Consider the following 19,252-nt stretch of genomic DNA (forward strand, 5'->3'; position numbering starts at 1 on the left):
ATATATATATATATATGTTTACGCATACTGTTGATGTTGCTGATTGTGTTATAACTAATTTTGTAATAACAGTATATTTATTATATCGAGAAGGCAATATATATACCAGAAAATTTACAAAAATAAATTTTATAAGAGGCAAAAAGAATCTGACTAATTAAAGAAATATATAAAAACTTAAAGATTATTATAAGACTTATTATAAGACTTAGCTATAAAAATATTCTGAGAAGGTATATAATATACATCAGAAAATTTATAAAAATAAATTTTATAAGAGATAGAAAAAAATCTGAAAAAATCTAATTGAAGGAAAACTTAAAGATTACTAAAAATAGACTTATCTATGAAAATAACAGCAATATCTTTGTCAATTATAATCCAACGTTTTGGTTATGAACAGCGTTCTCGCTCAAAGAAGTCAAGCGTAAATCATTTTAAGAGCAATCGTTTGCGAGAGCGAGTTTCGCACCCTGTCGAAGCAACCAGTCGCGAAAGATTAGCCGGGCGATTCGTCAGCCTCGTTACTCGTTATACAAATAATCGTCGCCGTCAACCATCGTACAGACGAATCATCCGGATAAAACGACTGAAACTTCCTGCCACCTATTCAGCGCCCTCGAGTCTCTTGTCTCTTGTCGAGACATTCACTCGACTGTACCGATTTAGTCGGTTTCGATCTTGAATTGGACATTAACGTCGCTCACGCATACTTCGAGAAGCATTAAGATCGTTGGAAGAAACGCGTGGGATAATATCGGATAATCGGTTAATGCGATTGAGACGTGATTGCTTGTTACATTCAGCAAGTTTCATTAAACAGCTCTCCATCCGTTTCTTTTTTATTAAAAATAAATAATTTATAATATTTCAAAATCTTTGGAATCCTCTAAATTCTTTGGAATGAAATCTCACTGTTAAGTCAGTCTTGAAAAACTCTGAAAATTTTCAATCTTTAATAATGAAATTTCACTCTTCAGAGTGTGACAGTTCACTCTAAAAGTTTTAAAAGAGTAATTTGTCTTGTCGTTAAAATATCTCATTTTCGTTTAAAACATTATCTCGTAGAGACGCATGCAAGCATGCGTCTCTTAATAAAGCTTTCGTTCATCGTAGCTCCTCATCAGAGCGTATGTATCGCGCAATGGCACGTTGGGTCCCGAAGGGTTTAAGGGCGGTAACGTTGTTATTACAGTTATTGCTATCGCGTTTCGATTCCCCGGCGTCATTTCGAAGAGCGTTCATTCGCGAGAGAAGCAGTGCCGAGTACGACGGAGTAGGATGAAAGATCGAAGAGAGAGTCGCTTTATCTTAATGCCGAAATCGAATCAGCTCGCGCGCATGGAATTAGAGATGGCATTACGGGGCTATCAGCGCATATGCACTCTGCATCGGCTGCAACCCCTGCCATGCCCAGGCCAGACCCAGTGCCGTGAGGCATGCCCTTCGTCACAATACCGCCCGAGAAGGGCGAGAACAATGCGCCGATGTGGGGAAACACGAGAACACACGTATCGGATGATATTACTCGACCCTCTCCGAAGCTCCGTCCGAGAAACTTTGCGTGCCCACGAAACGAGCCAGCACGCACACGGGAATGTCGTTGTTTTCCGAAAACAAGAAGAGTCAAGCGAAGATCTTCCGGCAGAAGGGAATTTCCTAAAATGACGAATTAAAAATTTATCACACTCGAATGGAGACGGTCTCTTATTTTTGATGCATTCGTCCTTCATTCCGCGCTACGTCGATCCGGTTTCCCTCCACTCAAGCGTCTCTATCTATTGCTCTTTTTCCCACCCCCACCCCCTTTCCCTCCCCTCATTCTCTTTCTCTTTCTTTCTCTCTTTTTCTCTCTATCTCTTTCTCTTTACATTTTTAGCCGCGCCGCTTCCTTATAAACTAATTTCCCGCCTCCCCAGGACGGACGGCGCCGAACAATTGAATTCTCTCTTTCCATTTACCTATCCGTTTGTATCAACATTTACATTTATATTTGAATAATGGAGAAAATAAAGAGGCCCAGCGCCGTCGACGGTTTCGCGTTGGATGTGTTCAGAGCTCCTCGCTATTACATTTTTAAGCGTTCGCTTCCGAGCCCGCGGCGAGAGAGCTTATCCATCCCCCAATGGCTCTTTTTCTCTACGTTTTGCTTTCTCTCTCTCTCTCTCTCTCTCTCTCTCACTCTCTCTCTCTTCCTCTATCTTTTAACCAAAGAAGATAGATGTATACAGGGGTTTGCGAGAACGAGTAAAGAGAAACGATCCGCGTATCTATCCCCACTGAAAAGTTACATTTCAAATACTTTGGGAATTCTCGATATACATGATATTTGTAGGCAAATCGATACGATGGCCCGCGTATTAACATTTAGATAAAGCTTATGTTAACATTATTTCTTCCAACCCATAGTGCTCATCTCCCTCTCGAAGTACATCACAGTTATATCTCTTCGAGAGTCGAGAAGAGACACAACTGCATTGTCTCATGTGGGTGATTTCGCGCAACGACATGGAAAAAGAAGAGATCGCGCAGTCTCACGAGAATAAAAAATTTGAGAAAACGCAACCAAGTCCCGTGATACGCCTAGGTATTAATCATGTGTGCGAATTATATGCGGTTTAATATGTTCCACAATATTAACACGCAGTACAAATAAGGGCGATAATTACTCGTAATAAAATAAACCGTTCGATTAAACGCGGTTGTTGTTAAATACGACGAAATAGCAGGGCGCGCAACACGTTTTGTTCGACAAATTATATTTTGCGTTGAATTTAACGCGAGACGTGTCTCTTGCGGCATTGAATTATCAAGCAGGCCATAAGTTATTCAAATGCAATTCGCAAAGTACACAAATTATTATTAATGTACGCGGATATTTTCACGCGTCACTTTGCGCGCCGTCGAACGAAATTCAAGAACATATCGGAATAACGCGCGGTTGTAACGATATTTACATTACATGTATGTAATCCCGATATATGATTTTGATATTTGCAAATACCGATCGTCACGAATTGTAGCGGCATAAATGCAGCGATGGATTGAACGATAACAACATTGGAAATAGCATTAAATTAATTGTATCCGAAAAGTAATTTCACGTGATTTGAATTATTCTCGATTTTAATCATTTCTGTTTTGCAAGTTGAGATCAAACGGAATTCAAGAATTGGCAGGAATAACGAAGAGATTCTTTATATATAGTTCTATATAAAATTGATCCCCCTTGAAACTCGGCGGAAGGATTTGCGATTCCGTGGCTGATTGTATAGCGATTTTGATCGCGCCGACTGCTATTAAACCATGGACAAAGTGTCGCGAATGTGGTACCCTTGGTGCCAGTCCACCTCTCGCGAAGTACAGAGAGTATCGTGGGTCGTCTTTTATGGTCGAGGCGTGTCTCCGGCTCTCGCCGTGGCATTATAGGGAAACGTTAACTAGTGATTTACCGGCGTCATGTGTACGCGCGCGGATCTAAGGATCGTGGCCCGAGGCGAAACGATTTTAATGTCGTTTACTGCGGGCGTTATTTCGCGATATTGACAGTCGTGTTAAAACCTCGATATTACGACGTACCGACCCGCTCCTTAACGCGGCACGAGCGGGCGAAATTAAAAGCGTTCCTCGTCTTCCATATTTCTGAGTGCGGGACGCGATATTTATGCATAAACGAGAAAAGAAAATATCGAAAAAACAGAAGAAAAAAGAGAATATGAAAGAAAGATCGATGTATTGCACGTTCGCCTTGAGTTATATTCCGCGTTGCCAAACGAATTCGGTTTGGAAGTCTGTGAACGCTCGCTACAAAAACTCCGACACTCTTTAGGAAATGGAACGATCGATCGACCCTTCCTTCCTCCTCGATCCTGCGATTTTCTATAATTTTTTTAACTGAAAAGGTCAGTTCGAAATATTGAAGTAATATTTTTATAACTTTGGAAAGCAGAAGGCGAAGATAGTTGATATTTTGACGATTCTCGTGATGATTTCGCGACGCAAGCATCCTCGATAGAATCCGAGGTGAAATGGTTGTCGACGGTATATACGAGTAAACATCTGATAGAGATTTAACAAACGCGCGGCGGTTAGTAGCAACGTGTTAGGATAAAGGGTCTCCTGCTTTTACGAGGTAGCATATTTCTGGTTCTGTTCTGCGCGTTTGGCCGGGCCACCCACAGTGAGCGAGTAGAGTATTCAAAATAGCATCCGAAATCATAACGGCCGATTGTCCATGCTCGGGCCAAGTTATGAAGCAGTAAACGCGTACTCTTCTTCCCCCATGCCTGGCATCCCATTCTATTTCTCTCTGTCTCTCTTACGTTACTGTGAGCTCATGGTTCTGGTCGCTCGCTTCCGGCTTGCCCATATAGCCGGATTCCTTTATACGCACGCTGTTCAGTAGCTACACCAGTCTTATGGAATAATTTAGATGATTGCACGTATAGGGGGACGGACGCATTTTACGACAAGATTGTCTCTAGCTTCGACAATGTGATAACTCGCTCTTTGTCCACCTTTCTCTCGGAATGGAAAATATATGTATGTTGCCGCAGCAAGAAATAACTGACGTGCGAAACACAATGTATACTAAGCAATATATATTTTATCTAATAACGTAGAGTAACGATTAAAAAGAAAACGATGAGTTCTATATAATTTATAGCGGTATCATAATCCTCACGTTTTTCATTCACCTTCCTTGCTCTCGAAACGTCGCTCCCACATGCAGTAGAGAAATGAATCCAATCCGTTACATACCTGGAAAAAAAAAAGAAAATGAAATCCATTAATTTTTTGCAGCTATCAGCAAAATGAATTGAAGTAATTAGCAATTAGCGGTGCCCTTTCGCATTCGAGAACAACGTTGCAGGTCTACCGAGCGCGAAAACGAATCGCGAGGACAAAGGAGCTATACGGATATTCAGTCGGACTCGCGATTGATCGCGAGCACGAAGATAATTCGAGACTCAAGAGACAAAGACGCGGCGCAGCGCAGTGGGGTTGATTTGTGGAGCGCAATCTTTTCCTCGCAATGTATACGAGTCTTTCGTTGGCAAGAGGAGCTGCTGGTTGCGCGCATTGGATCGATAAATCAGGAAAGCATTAGGCGCCACTTCATATTGGATCCACGATCTCGCCGACTCACACCCCTTCTTCTCACCCCTATACACACACACACACACACACACACACACACACACACACATTTTCTCGCTCTCACTCGCTCTCACTTATTCTCTCTTTTTCTCTCTTTCTCTCGATGTCGTTTTCTCCTTCTCTCTTTGCCATCCGCGATACTCGGGGATTTATACGGGCAATATCGGGGCGGGATTAGCACGATCGGACGGACTCGAGTCATGCTCGTGGCCGATACCACGTGGCTATTAGTGTCAAAATAAAAATGTGGCCGCAATATATGGCGGGAACCGTAAGCCCTCTGTTATTGCTACAGCCGTGATGATAGAGAGACTCGGCCGCGTATTTCGCGCCAAGGAGCGCGACGGAGAGAAAGAATAAGGGCAGGAAGAACGAAGATGGATCAAAAAGAAGTAGAAAGAGAAGAACCTGAAGAAGAACCCAACGCACAAAATGGAAACGTCGATCGTGTGTACGTATATATGTACCGACCGCATTTCAGCGTCCTCTTCATCAAGCGCTCTTCGTCGTTGCACATTTCATCTTTCCCCCGTCTTTTTTATCAGCAAACTTTCAGAAATGAAGCGTCTCCGCACCTTTCGTCATGGTCATTCCGCAAGCTGGCCGATAATCAGCATAAATCTCGGCGAGCTTTATAGAACGCCTGATTCTGCTTCTTTCACACGAGAGCCACTTATGACTCCTCTTGAAAATTGCTTTCGCACAAATGCTGCGCACAAACACGTCGTCGTCGCAGTAATCGAGTAATTCGTGTCGCGCGGCATTAACTCGATCACAAATTCTTCTATGAAGAGAGATGCGTTATGAGAGCACATACGCACATATATTTAAAACGACCAATGAATCGGGATTAACGACAGCGGAGAATAGTGATGTGCGCAGTGTCATGAAATCGCATCACTGCCGCCGCCGTCGCCCTTGCCTCCTAAATAAAGTAACCCGTGGATCAGGGGCGGCTAGTGGCGATACCAAAGCACACCGACAAGTAATAAAACGCCCTTCACCTCGTCAGTTCAGCCGGACAGGGCATGCGAGAACCGGGGAGAGAACCATAAAACTTAGAAACAATTGTCTTTTATTGTTTTGTTGTTATTTAATTTTCTCCTGGATTGGGCAGCGAGGGCCAATCGAGACGTCGAGCTCCAACACCTCGGACCCCGGCCCTAAATAATTTACGAGCGCACCATCCCTCTGTCGTTTTTTTCTCTCTCTCTCTCTCTGTCTCTCTCTCTCTCTCTCTCTCTCTCTCTCTCTCTCTCTCTCTCTCTCTCTCCTCTCTCCGTTGTCCACGATGAACGCCCGGTAGATTTGCGGAAATCGTCCTGGTATAGTTATATCACTCCCGTCCACGTCTTCCTCGGTATTCTCGTGAAGAATTACGACCGGCCAGCCGTGATCCACCCTTGGGCAAAATGTACGAGCTGAAATCTGAGAACGTTGCGTCACCGCAAGCAAAACGCTGCTAAATCGTACCGCGCTTCGCAAAATAAATGCAGCCGAAAGCGAAAATTTTACACTCTCTTAAACGTTTAAGTAATGAATACATTGTTTGCGGAATTATATTCCGAGCATTACGCATGAATCATTCGGTTTAAATGTCATTTCCGATTTCTGACTCATGTTGCTCTTAAAATAAATGATTCTTGATATACGAACACGGGTCTATAGAGAAAAAGTATTTGAATTGGCTCAACGGTCGCAACGTCCCGATGTACAGAGCTCTATTTTTATATCCGTTCGTGCAGGAAGTTGGCTGTGTGTAGAATGGAGGGACCCCCGTGTACGCGCGGAGCCCCCAATGAAAATAATTATTAGCGTTAAGTGGACGTCGTTAGGCCAGGAGGAGACCGTCGGTGGCGCAGACCAAGAGTGGTTACATCGAATCAGCTTCGAACAGTATGTGAATCTCGTCTGTCAGAGGATGCGGATCCATTGACCGGACAACTAGATTTCATTGCGTAATACTGCGTACGGACGGACGGCCGGAGCGCAGGCCACCTATGAAATTGCGTTCGTTTGTTTCGTTATACGAGAGTGGCATGACGTCGAGGCATTATTCTCTCGCGCCGTTCCGCTCGCAGAATTGATCAATCGCGTAGAAATTGAATCGACGATACGCCAGGAACAAGTGCACTTCGCCTTACCAAAGAAGAAAAAAGACACATGGCAATTTTCACGAAATTAATTTCGCGTGGATTTTAAAGATTTCTTCCCGTTATACGACTTGGGTTCTCAACGCCAACATTAACATTTATCTACTTATTGCATATTCCGCGATATATTTAATGATTATCTTTTAAACGTCCTTCACTTAAGGATCTCCAGACTATTTTCTTCTGGTCTCAATGTTTTACGAGTGCATGGTTGTAAAATCCAATACATAATTCGCAAAAGAAAGCGCAACGTTGCTGGAATGGAACGATCGACCCGTTCAATACCACTCCTTGTCCACGAGGCGATATAATGAATGAGTCCCATGAGGCAACGCACAGACAAACATTAAATAGAACATATAAATAAACGGTTTATGTTCGGGTCCAGAAATTGATCCTACTCCTTACATCCCCTAGCTTTCACACTCCCCGTTTCCGTTTCTCTCTGTTCACATTCGCAAGTTATGAATCGTAAATGCTAGATCAGCAATCTAGACGACTCTTACTACCGGGGGGAGGGTTAAAGCGCACAGAGTTAACACTTGACGATACTATTGACACCGTGACGGTAAATACTTATATGTGAATAAGTACCATCGCCTGCGAATGACGTTGGAACGATGTTCCTAGAGGGAAACAGTTCATCGATCTTTCGATTCCCATGAATAATATCAAAGAACGTGGAAAAGAGATTATTATATGATCTTCATTTGTTATCTCTTGCCTTCTTTATCGGAGAAATATGTAATAATCTAAAGACTATACTAATAAGATATAAAATACATATAGTACGTTATAGTACGTTATTGCAGAAGAATTAATTTTTGAAGCAATAATAATAGACGAAACAACTATTGGAGAGTAACTCGCATAAATATATAAAATATGTTCTTTATGAAGATTATACGAGCCGGAAATAATATGAGATCGTTAAATTTGTCTTAATAATGATTAAATTAATTGGTATGACACAATACTTGGCTACTTACCCCCGTGATTCCTCGATATCTGTCTTCACAGGAACATATCAAATTATCCGAGTACACGCGCGTTGATACTTCGCGAGGTTGTTTATTAACTCCCGTCGACGGCTAATTGTCGGTTTTGTTCTTTGTCGCGTGGGGAAGAAGATCCCTCTATAATAGTTAAGCCTACGTATCTTTTTCCTTCTTTATACATTTCTTTTTTTCTGTCTCCTTTTTTTTGTTACAGCAAATACTTAAGTGAGTAAAGATGATTATAATGAACTTTTTTTTTTTATTAAGAAAATACATTGCTATTTTTAGCAACAATTACTCTTTGTTAGAACGCATAATGCGTCTTTGCGCTATTAAAATCATTATACAGAGTTATATTCGTAAATATACACAGTCTCGATAACATATTAAATGCATAAATTTACAAATATTAATATTATTACAGTTTTTTTATCTATAATTACAGTCAAGACATCTATCTCCTCCTAAATGAAATGCATGACTACAGCTCTGTCATATAAATCGCTTTATCGAGCGAAAAATAAAAGTCGGATAACTTGATACCTTATCGCTGCGAAAGCTTAACGGGCGCACCTGTCGTGCCGGATATCTGTGCCCGCTAACGCGCTCGTTCTCGGAGGTAATGACACAGATCTCGCGCCCGGAAGCGTCGCCGAGAGTTGACACCTGCGGCTTGAGAACGAACTCGAGGCATGTCAGCTCTATATTTGAACGGAACTGTCTTGGGATATCGCAGTACCGAGCTCTCAGTATTGTGTGAGAGATGGCTTTGTAGTCTGGCAAAACAGACACACACGCGCGGCACGCACGCAAGTCGCAAGTCCTCGGTATATAACATATATTTCATATTTCGCTTCTCATATGTATATTCGTTGCTCGCACCTTCGGTGGCTATGCAAACGAACGAACGGAATGGCGCCGAAACGAAAGTAGTCGTAGAAAAATTAACAGAAACATCCTTTGATGCGCAAAGGAAAAGTGATACTTAGATGCTCCACATATGTTTAAAGATAAATTTTTTCTCGTAAGAGAAGGAAAGAATTTCAATCAAGAAATGCGCTGCAGTCAAACAATCCGTCTTTAAAATGTGGTTTCAGAGAACTTTATATAATTAGACCCGGTTAAAGGATTGACAAAAAATGCTCAAGTGGCACGTCTTATATCGGCATGCTCTGGCACGCGTAAAACTTATACATTCTATTTATATATAATCCTTCCAGTAATTTTGAAGTACCATGTATGGATGTCACATCTGTTTTTCATCCTCGTTAAACAAGGAGAACGTGATCTTTTCTGATGCTTGTATCAATTTGGAATCAAGTCGGCGCCACTCGAGACAACGACGATTATCACTGGACCTCGAAAAAGGGTCTTAACGATAAGGAGCCCCTTCAAAGGATCTTCAACCAGATTAAAGTCGGACTATTTAAAAATACAAAATTCCAGGTCCATTTAAAACGTTATCTCGATTTTGTATATTCCCTTATAATTTTAACAAAGCATATATCTGATGAATACGATAAAATATAAGAAATTAAAATAAAAGTGTTGAATGTGTATTTTAATATTGAAATAATTGAAGACTAATGTAGAGAAGAGGAGATACAAGAAAGACACGAAAATCCAGAAAGACAAGTGGTTCCGTGCCGCTTCGTGGCGTTCAAGAAGCTCCTCGCCGTGTAAGCAGTTTCGCACGATAATTTCTCCCTCATAAGAGAGGAAAAAAAATGCATCGCCAGCATAATCTCCCGCTGCCATCGGCTTGCACGTAATTCCGTATCATTCTTTCGACCGATGTAATTATCCCCGGACACGCGGTACCGTACGGTCGCATTCGTTATGCGCATGCGTTTATTATGCGTGCGATGCGTTACCGACGCTCTCCCGACAACGCGGCCGCGGGGATACTTACGCGTGCAGGGTGTCGCAAATATTTCTGAGTTTGTTCGACAAGTATCGCATCTCGTCACGGTCGACAAAGCTGCAGCGACATGAGAACCGAATACGGGAAATAACGCGCGAGCGCGCGCGTCCGTGTCGGGCATAATACACTCGTCGTGCGACAATGCGCCGCGTTGTTTCCGCGTGTGCATACCTTCTTGTCTCTCTCTCTCTCTCTCTCTCTCTCTCTCTCTCTCTCTCTCTCTCTCTCTCTCGTCTCTTGTAACTTTCCTCAAGGGAGTCTCAAGTGCGTACACGCACGTAGAGGATCTGGTACTCCTGGATCGAGCAGCACGCACCGGCTCGCGTTACACGAAGCCGCCACGGAGGGTAACTTCTCGGAAAGTGAATCGACCGCACGCTCGAAAACGCTCATGTACATTTCTCTTCTGCATCTCTTAGAGTATCGTCAAGAAATCTGAAATCGCTTATGCGAATCTAGAATCTTGTAGATCTCTTTCGGTAGCAAATAATTCCACATCTATCTGTATTCTGTAGAAATATGAATAAAAAAACAGAGAGAGAGAGAGAGAGAGAGAGAGAGAGAGATCGCTATTTATTTAGTGCTCAAGATAGTTCTTCTTGCGCTTACTACATATACACAATATTATTATAATACTTAACATAATATACAAAAAGAAAAAATTACATTATAAAGAGAGAAAGAAAGAGGTGCGTCTTAAAAATTTCTTAAAAAGATTTCAAACTTTTTATATTCAATCTCTGGAATGTGGATCTCGAGGCAGTTACTTAACATTCCGCTTAATTGTACGTTTATTTATTGTTGGACAAGCAAATCATGTCCGTCATGGTTTCTTCCAGACGATCGATACAAGCTGAGGGAAAGGCAGACAGGCGGACGGCGAATAACAGCCGGCGTTAACACGATCGCGCTCATATCGCCGGAATTACAGGCGGCAATCGAAGCAGCATAAACTCAAGATGGACGTACGTACTATACACCGCACCGCCGGCGACGTATACGTGTGTACACGCGCCGACTTACGTACTCGTCCCGAGAGTATTACGTGACAGAGGAGAAGAGAGGGAAGAAGACATAAGATTCCGCTCGTCTCGCTGCGATACGAGCCTCATCTCGGCGGGGTGAAGTACCTCGAAGATCCTCGCGAAGGGACTTAATCAACGATCCGAGTGTTTATGATTTTTGTTATTGGTGTCATATCTCGAGGTGGCTCTCCCGAATCTCGCTCTCATCTCCCTTCTCGTTTTCATCACCCCCCTCCCCTCCTCTTCATGTTCTCTTCCCGTACCAATCCACGGTGCTTCTTAGTACTTCTTGTGTAAGTGCCGACCCGGATGAAGAGAAATTTAGGGTTTGCTGAAATTGACTGTGCAGAAGGTGGATATAATGAGCAATATATATCGGATGGTCGACTTAAGTCGAGAGTTTAGTCAGAGTAGCACTCTTGATTATATTGATCAATCGGCCAATTAATAATCTAATTATTAATATACTTTGATCCTTTTCCTTTCAGAAAATTTATTAAAAACTCATTGCATGTAATTACCGAATTATTAGACATAAAATAAGAGTCAAAGGTCGCCAATTGCGAACATTACAGAATGTGTTCAATTTGATTTCAATTATTATTTTTAAAGAATACAAATACAAAGATTCTATTTCGTTCAAGAGGTTGCTACGTTTCTTCACGTAATTTTCGTGAGAGAAATGAAAAGATGCACGAGAGATCGAGTCTCGCGGAAGAGAATGTATTTAGAGGAGAAGAGGGACGATGAAGCTTCGAGCAGGCGATCGCACGAATGGCTTGGTAAATAACTTCGTCTCTGTCTCACTGGCACTTTCCTTCGTCATCCTTCCGTCACGTCCTTCGTCCTTCTCTTTCCATCTCTCATGAAGCAAATCATCTTTTTCTCTTCATCGTCTACAAATTGCCTTGTCTCTTTTCGACTAGGTTTCCTAGACTAGGTTTCCTAGACCGTGTTAGAATCATTCGATCGTGAATAGCCGTTACATATGTTGTCCATTTCGTGTTCAAACAGCGCGGAAACCAGTAGATTGTACTCGTTTCTCGTTGAAAATCTCTCTTCCGTTGATTTTTATCATCAAATTTCATCTAAGCAATCTCATTGCGAGCTTTAATATAATATAACAAAAAATTTTGCAAATAAATCTTATTATCGATATTAAAAGACTATCATTTGAGCCTAAATATATACTTCCCGAAAATATAAAAGCTTCATTGCAAATTTGTAGTAGATCTTCATCCATGTCTTCTTAAAATTAATTAGCATTAGATTTGAAAAAGTCCGAGAATAATCACCAATAAAATATGCGGATCGCATATTTCATTTATTGATTTCACCGGATATTGATCACGTGTATTTGCAATTTCACGGCAAAGTTGTCCTAAGAAAGGCCTTACCTAAGGGAGATCGAGACGTGTCCGTACCTGACCGTCGTCGAGCGTAAAAGCGATACGATGTACATACAACCGTTCCACGCGCACGCCTACCGTGAAAGAAGTATACATCCTAAGAGTCGCGAAAGGCAACAACAGCCGAGAACGCGAGCCGCGTGTTAACGTTGTTTTGCGAATGGCGTGCTGGTACTCGCATGTTGGATACTCTTCTCGACCTCATTCCTTAACGATAGTCTACCCTCTCTTCTTCCCTCCATAATCTCTGCAGCATAGCTACCTCCCCCGCGGCAATATGTCTAATATTTGCGTTTCTCGGACAACCGACGTCTCTTCCCAGACATTTACGAAACGATGGTGAATGGATGAATCGAACCGTCGTTCGTCATTTCTGGTTTTCAGCGAACTATCGGTAGAGGCCGTACCGATCATCTGAAGAGATTCCCGTCGTTGAATATTTAGAAAATATCCCTTCCCATTGCGTTGATCTTCCACAGTTGTGGCAATTCGCGATACGTCTTCCAGCGAGGTTTAATGAAATGCGCTTTACCCTAACTCGAATTTGCACGTCCGACACGGTGTTGCCCTATCGGACGAGCTAAGGCGAGTCTTCATGGTTGCCCCTTGAACTCGTGACAGGGCACTCCAATCAGAGAATATCGTAATCTCCGGACTATACATGCTTGCAAGGCCCTTACGTAATTCACGTGTCTGATGAGAGCTCGGTTCGCGTGCGACAGAGAGAAAGACGGACAAAAAGCACGAAAGAGAGAGAGAGAGAGAGAGAGAGAGAGAGAGAGAGGAGAGATCAGAGTGCGAGTCGCCGGTGAGAAGGGAGCACGAGGACTGCCCTTCGACCCTGCAAACGCCAACGTGTATAGCAGGGTAATTCCTACGAAAGTATGATTAATCGGCCACGCTCGACTCTCGTTTTCTCCCTTTCGTTCGTTCTTTCTTTCGGAGCTTGTCCCTCTACCTCCACCTCCACCTCCTTTGCCTTCTCTACTCGTGCACGAGACGGCGACCACGAAGCCCATGGCACACCGGGTGTCCTTGCGGTCTTGGCCAATATACGAAAATTAATGCGACCGATGCTGTCGACGAACGGAAATATATATTCGAGTAAATGAATGGAACGATCGCGCAAGTTTCTTCTCTATTCGAAACGCCGCATAAACCATTCAGTAACCAGATGCAATTGGAGAAAGCACATTGGCTGTTGGTTGGATTGGCGGTTGGGTAATTTCTGCGCGATACATCGCGTAATAGAGCATGCTTCTAAAACATATCTTGTATCTCGCAGAACTCTGAACGGATTCGGATCGAGCGTGTAGCTATCCCGCGCACGATCTCACAAGTAATTTCGCCGGCGCGAGAGGCGCGAGAGGCGCGAGAAGAAGAGGAAGAAGCGGAATAAATTTGAAGGTCTCGGTGGCGTGGAGCGTTTCAAGGCGCCGAGTGTTTCCTCGGCACGTCGGTCGTGGCCGCGCTCGCCCGGTTCACGGGGTTGTTTCGGGGGCAAGCGAGGGCAAGGGGGGTCGTGCAGTTGCCACGCGGCTTGACTGACAACCTGACTTATGCAAATACAACCTCGCTTCGCCGGGTAATCTGATCGTACGTACGTACATACGGACATAGCGCCAAGCCTTTACTTCCCCGGATGGGATTTAAATTACTTGCGAGCCGTGCCGTTTTACGGTAATAATAATATAACGGCGACGACTTTATCATCGGGTTCGTTCTGTTTTCGATATGGGAATAAACGCGTCAACTATATGGTATATATTCATATACACGAACCACTCCTTCGGGACGAAGGATGTTTGAAGAGTAATTGTGGTAAACAATATAGATGTCAAACAAAAAGTAGAAGTAAAAATTTTACTACTTTAGAAAAAGATTACCTCTTCGTTATAAATGTATCTAAAATTAATTACTGGCTGTAAATGAAAGCGAAAGTGAATACGGTGAAGGTTGCAAGGTGAGGAAAGCGAAGAGACGAAAAGACGAAGCGCCGGTGGTGGCTTCTATCTATCGGATCTGCGCTCCTGCTGTACTGACGCTGCCCTCTTCCGTCGTATAATAATTATGCCTCTCGGTACATCAGCAGAAAGGGAAGAGACAGAAAACAACAGCGCGGTTCATCCATTAGTCTTGTTTTTTTTACAATTACACGCTGTGCACGTAGCAGCTCGGCAGCGACAATGAAATGGCGATAATTGCGAAAATTCGCTTGGACGACAATAAAATCGGTATAATTAAGGCGTGATAAAAATTTTAATATATTGCGCCTCAACGCCCGCTCTCCGTTGTTTTCACCATTTTCCCATTTCCAGTAGATTTTTACGACCATCGAGTCTCGCTCATCGCGAAAGGTGACCGTAACGAGTAGTCGGAACATGGTCGAGGATATAGACAACAAATTACGTACATTCCACGTAAACCACTTGCTCTTTGTCGTCTAATCATCCAGTCATAAAAGAAAACCACTTATCAGTCGCAGCGGAGAATGCATCATAATTCATCTCAGCTACAGTCGGTACGCAGTTAATGTTAAAAGATCTCAGGTATGTTTTATGGGAAGAGGTTTTCCCTTTCCACGTTTTCTCTCTCACCAACATTATACAAAAAAAAATGAAAGATATATTTCTCAATTGCTCACAAGCGATGTAAGTTACGTATGTATGTTATTATACATGTCGAGCGTAATCAATGGTTCTCTTCTTCCTAAGAATTCGCGCTACAGGATCGCGTAACGAGAAATTGCAAGGGGTAGCCGCTACCGGACATCTCCGATTATCGTGTCGCCAGTGCGGAGTCCCTTGCGCTAATCACAACCCCTTCACCGAATCTCTAGGGTAACTATCAGGTTCTTCGCGCCGAGTTCTCTCGATGAATCTCCAGTTAACTAACGCGACGGCAGGTAATTAATTGAAAGGGTCCTCCTGGACACTAGCTAGACCTGCCTCCGCAAGTGGGGTATGGGTCGGTTCCGCGTTGGTCACTCTCCAGCTAATCATAGACCATAGACATGTCGGACCCCTTGGTATCCGAGACTCCTCTTTCCTACCCCTTCCTACCTCCGTTGTCCACTCGCTGAGCGGTCTATGTCTACCCTATAACCCGTAAAAGGGCGTCTGATTGTAATTACTTTATTCAAGTGCGGTAATTAAAATACTCCAGTGACTCTGACGTCCAATGATCTCCTTTTCCGCGATAATCGCGGGTTCGGTTACGCTTCTTTTCACCCGATGGATATTCGTCATAGTTGAAAGGCTCATGATGATGTGTTTTCGCGATGTCCTTTCGTGGTGCGAAAATATTTTACAGCGATCGCATTGTGGATGCGAGCCGAGTCGACGATGCATTGGACGAACATCATCTTTCACGCGAAAGAAAGAGTCCCACAGGCGAGAATACAAAAAGTTCCAGATAGAGCGAGACAGATGGGATAGACAAAGAGAGGAAATTGTTCATTAATTACATATCAAGTTTATCGATCGCACATACCGTCGTCTTCCGACATGCCTTAGAAGACGATATTCAAATACGTCAGAATACATTGCGCGATCCGACGAGCGCATCCGTATATTCTCGTCGAATTTCCGCTGATTATTCTCTCCTTCATGGCTGATGGAACGACGTGAGGTGAGAGAGAATAGGAGAGAGAGAGAGAGAGAGAGAGAGAGAGAGAGAGAAAGAGAAAGCACGGGATGATGAAGGAGTGAGGGAGAAGCAGACAGAGAGAAAGAGAGAAAATAATGGCGAAAGTCCACCGGAGCGTTTTCTCCCTGACAGAGACTTTTCATCGGCCCTGCAACTCTCTGACAGCTTATTCCGTCGTTCCCGCCCGCCTACCCTAAACTGCCAACTGCCAAATGCCACTGCGCATTGAATACGAACAATCATTCTGTCGACACTGGAAAAGGTTTCGCGCCCGCTGTCAGCATGCCGGATTAACGCACCCACCCCGTAATTCCCTCGTGTCGCGATGAAAATCGTTCGATCGAATCTATTTCCCGGTTAGTTAAGTGGCAAAACCGCGCGAGATTCTCGGCGTTGCCCATTTCTCTCGTCGTTCGCAATGAACTGGCAATGAACAGAGAAAATGCATTCTCCGCAACAACAAACTGTGAAACAAACTTTGAAGAAAACAAGACGTTATTGTCTCGCATTTCAATAATCTAACAGCGTCGTCTCGAAATAAGACGCGCCGATCTCTGTCACGTGCTGTTATCGCAACCGATACCGCACATATATACCGTAATCGAGTTTTCGAGATTCGCCGAGAATGTGGCATAAAGGTTACCGGTCAACGTCATACAGTCGAGGTGCAGAAATTAATGGATCCCTCGCACCGAGCCTGCAGGCGCGAGGCAATTCGAGCTAAGGTGCAGGCTATCGATCCTCCACCTCCCGTCGACCTTCCTTCCATCTTTGCTCCTTCGCTCTATCTTCCAACATTCATCCCCTCCCGCTATCTCCTCTTCTTCCTCTCTCATTGACTTTACCTTCTCGACCCGAACGTCTCGTCCCGAAGACACGTCGGTCGTTTTCCGCACCGATACACGTGCACACCCGCACGTACACGTGGTGCGGAGAATCGCGACCCAAGCAAGAGGCAACCGGCAGGTGTGATTAACGCGAAAGCGCGCATGCAACATGCCGAATTGTCATTTCTGTCCTTACGCACGTACCGGTGCGAATTCTGTTCGCCATTCCGAGCGCCATTAACAACCGGCCACGCACGCATGCACGCGTGCTACTCGCACAACTGTTTGTACATACATGTACGTAAATCTATTTGCCATTCTGGCTACTAATTTGGAACAGCTTGTTGTTATAAATACATTTTAATAATTGTACAATAGTGATATTTTATTGCTATGATTTTTTAATTGAGTGAAAATCATCGGATAGTTAAATGTACAGGCCATACATTTTTCATCCTTAAATTCCATAATTTTTCCTTGATTTTCAGAAAAAATTTCATAATTTTCCCGTTTTCAATAATATTTTGAAATTTTTTTGTACTTTTGTCCTAATTTAGAAATCAAATATTTTATTGAGAAAGGAATTTAACGTAGCAATGTAAATTACTATTAATGTTGCTAATACTACTTGCATTATTTATTAAGTTAATAATATTTCAAAACTGCGTAGGTATGTATATTAAACTTCTTTAAAATCAAGAATTTTAATTTTACACAATTCCTTGATTTTCCTGATTTCCATTTTTATGGCAACAAAAATGTTTGCAATGATGTTCGCCTTCTAAAGATTCTTAATAAGAGTTTGACTAAAACGGAACAGTCTTTTAATTGGCCATCACACTTATGGTCCATTCGAGTGCAGAATTCAAATAGTTTCATAAAATTTCGAAAAGTGAAAGTAATTAAGGAAAAGAAGAAAAGAAAGAGAAATAACTATTTATTTGCCATTTTTTATTCGCTTTAGTCTTTATTACAAGATATCTCTATCGCTGAAAAAAAAACAACGCTCTCTGTAAGTTTCAACGCAACGAAACAGAAGTCGCCTGAATGCTTTTAGCGGCATGCATTATTTCTAAACACGCGCGTGTCAATTGGCCGCTTCCATTTGCCGCAGTGCCGCGGCATCTGGGGTCCCCGAATACGCCCCGATAAAAATTATGTCCCGCTAAGGAACAAGCTCCTGTCAGCCGGTATCGTACTATCGTCTGCGTCCTACGACGCCAGACACAGCTGCGCTTGCACTCAGGACGAGTGGCGTCTGCATATCTCGGACGAGCACGTACGCGTGCGGTGCGTACCGTGAGATAGAAATGCGCTTGTAACGAGCATCACGTAGCGGCAATATCGCGGCGTGATGTTACATTACCGATTGTAGCCGATGAATCTCGATCAGGAAGAGATATTCTTGTCGGATCAAAGATTAGATTTCTCCAAACGTGATTTATTCTGTTGACTGCGTTTCGAAATTCTTTGAATGTATTAGAAGACATTAATATAAAAAAAAAAAGATAATTATATCTATTCATGAAATCATTACATTTGCAGTTAAATGCGAATTATCAGGCAGTATATGTTTGTAAAACGATCAGAAATAGCGCGGCTTTCAAAGGCAAGAATTAATAACGCGATATGAAATACGTGCAAACATAATATCATATCAAATCGTCCAATTGGAAAAAGAAGCCAATGTGAACCTGTCCAGGTGCGAATATCCATAAAGGGACCTTATCATTGGTTACTCATTCGATCCGAATCAATCGACCGAACAAACGTTCCAAAACAAACACTCGAAAGCGTTCGTTATCGAATATTAGTCCTAATGTTAACCGAAATGGCAAGATTAAATGTCCATTAACTATACTAAAATGTTATGGTTAATGAACCGGGTTAGAATGTGCGTGGACGTTGTGCTATCGGAATTGTACGAATATATATAGCATGAAACGAAAGAAAAAAGAACACCAAAGATATACGGCTATGAAGGCTCTCAATATAGCGTTTGGTTTGTGTAACGCACAACGGTAGCAATAACAATCGCCCGCGGTTACGTATTTAATCTCGTGATAATCATAAATTATTAGAGTTGTGTACACGGCGCAATATATAAT

At 42.8% G+C, this 19,252-nt stretch overlaps 1 protein-coding gene across 4 annotated transcripts in view; it reads right to left on the reverse strand.

Annotated features, from left to right (window-relative positions):
• LOC108691004 (dachshund homolog 2) overlaps positions 1-19,252 on the reverse strand; it is a 197,426-nt gene that overhangs the window by 131,849 nt on the left and 46,325 nt on the right. The window lies entirely within an intron of this gene.

The sequence above is a fragment of the Atta colombica genome, unplaced genomic scaffold (genome assembly GCF_001594045.1).
Source record: "Atta colombica isolate Treedump-2 unplaced genomic scaffold, Acol1.0 scaffold38, whole genome shotgun sequence".
NCBI classification, from domain to species: Eukaryota; Metazoa; Arthropoda; class Insecta; order Hymenoptera; family Formicidae; genus Atta; species Atta colombica.